Source organism: Geospiza fortis, unplaced genomic scaffold (genome assembly GCF_000277835.1).
Source record: "Geospiza fortis unplaced genomic scaffold, GeoFor_1.0 scaffold172, whole genome shotgun sequence".
In the NCBI taxonomy this organism is placed as follows: Eukaryota; Metazoa; Chordata; class Aves; order Passeriformes; family Thraupidae; genus Geospiza; species Geospiza fortis.
The window spans coordinates 894,155-895,469 of NW_005054309.1; positions in this window are offsets into that span (position 1 = coordinate 894,155).

The window sequence follows — 1,315 nt, forward strand, 5'->3', positions numbered from 1 at the left end:
GAAAAGAAAAATCTTTCCAGAGCACAGGGGAGAAGTCAAATTATCCTGAATATTTGTGAAGAGCAGGAGGGATGTTTTTAAAAGGGGTTTTGATACCAGATTGAAGCAAAGAAAGAAAATAAGGAGGAATATGCCCTAAAATACTTCCCCCTTGCTGGCTGTTTGTCTTCTAGGAAATAACAGACTGAGATTGCACTGGGAACCCAGCTCAAACTGCAAGGGGAAAAGTTGTGAAGTGAGGAAGGTTGGCTTGGGGAGAGATCAGACACTCTGTGGAGCTGGCAGTGATGCAGTAAAGGGTGGGGGGAGGAGTGGGGGTGGAAATCCCATCCCAGATTTGACACTTTGGGAACTGCAAAGCCGTGCATGGAATAGGAGTCAGGCAGCTCTTCAAAAATAGGCTGGGAAATCCAGCAAAGAGACAAGCTGTGCTGGTGGCTGTTTATGAAGCCAGGACCTGTGAGGAGAGGGCTGTGAGCATTTGCATTGCCAGGAGGTGAGCAGAAAGCATTGCACCGTGCTCAGACTATTTACACCATGATTTTCCTGCCTTTGGGAGGTGCTCAGACTGCCCCTTTGAGAAACTCATTTTGTATTTATAAGGCTTTATGAACTTGCAAAATCTTTCAGAACTTCTGATCTGTGTGTAATTTCCTATGCTCTTCTTCAAGTGCTTTTCTTCTCCATAACAATGTGTTATTAACTTTCAAAATCTTATTGCATGACTATAAATTCATGTGAGGTTTCAGAGCATTGAGTTTCAGTGGTGCAAACTGATCCATCAGAACCAAAGGAAAACATGTTCTGGGAAATAAGAGAGGGCAGGAGGGCTACAATAATTCTTCATATGAAGAAAAAAAAATTGGAGCTATTTAATAAAGGAAGCACACAGCCATGTTCTTTACTCACAGAGGGAAGGTAAAAGGAAAGAGAAAGGTACAGTGAATGTGAAGATCAAAAAAGGGAAGAAAACAATTGTTGGCTTTCGCCAAATTGTCCTTCATACTGCAGACTGGGTGCTGTGAAACCATCCATGCATGTCCTCAGGACATGTTGTTTCATGGCCAAAACTTAATCTGCAGCTAAACAAATGCACACAAGCATCCAGACTTTCCTTAATATGTTGGTAGGTTCCTAGTAAGAAGGTTTGTCACACATCTTGAAATGCAGCCCACAAACTCACTTCTCAGACATCCCATGCTCCAATGATTTGTGGATGCCAAAGCCAGAACAAAGCATTCACATTTTCTGTGTGATGCAGACCACAAGATACCAGTTAGCACATTTTAGATCAGTAAAATAATTCTCATTAGTA